The sequence below is a fragment of the Myotis brandtii genome, unplaced genomic scaffold (assembly GCF_000412655.1).
Source record: "Myotis brandtii unplaced genomic scaffold, ASM41265v1 scaffold4, whole genome shotgun sequence".
In the NCBI taxonomy this organism is placed as follows: domain Eukaryota; kingdom Metazoa; phylum Chordata; class Mammalia; order Chiroptera; family Vespertilionidae; genus Myotis; species Myotis brandtii.
Window position 1 is genome coordinate 3491293 of NW_005365371.1, and position 464 is coordinate 3491756.

A 464-nucleotide genomic window follows, 5' to 3' on the forward strand; every position below is an offset into this window, starting at 1 on the left:
GCTCTGGTCCTGGCCCCCACCCCGCACGCACCCCACGGCCTCCTTTCCACCCCCCACCCGCTGGCAAGAGCCCCCGTGGTTGCTGTCTCTCCGGCTCAGACCGCGGCAGGCCCCTCCCCCAATCCTGTCCTGTCTGCACCAACCAGCCGCTGCCTCTCCGCAGGGCCACAGCCTGATCCCCAGACCCATGGCTCTCCTGGGCCCCTTGGTCTCCAGGATCCCATAGCTCCACAGCCACCAGCTTGGTTCTGGGGATTCAAGGGTCCCCATATTCCATGATGGGGGGGGGGGGCGTCCATCCAAGAAGCATACAGAAGAGAAGCACCCCCTGTCCTGAACCAACCTGGGACCCCTCCCTCTAGACATGGGGCCTGAAGCCTATCCCTCCACCAGCGTAGCTTCCACTGAGCTCCAGGAATGAGCCCACCTGCCGGCTCCCGGCGGCTCCTCTTCACTCCGCTCCA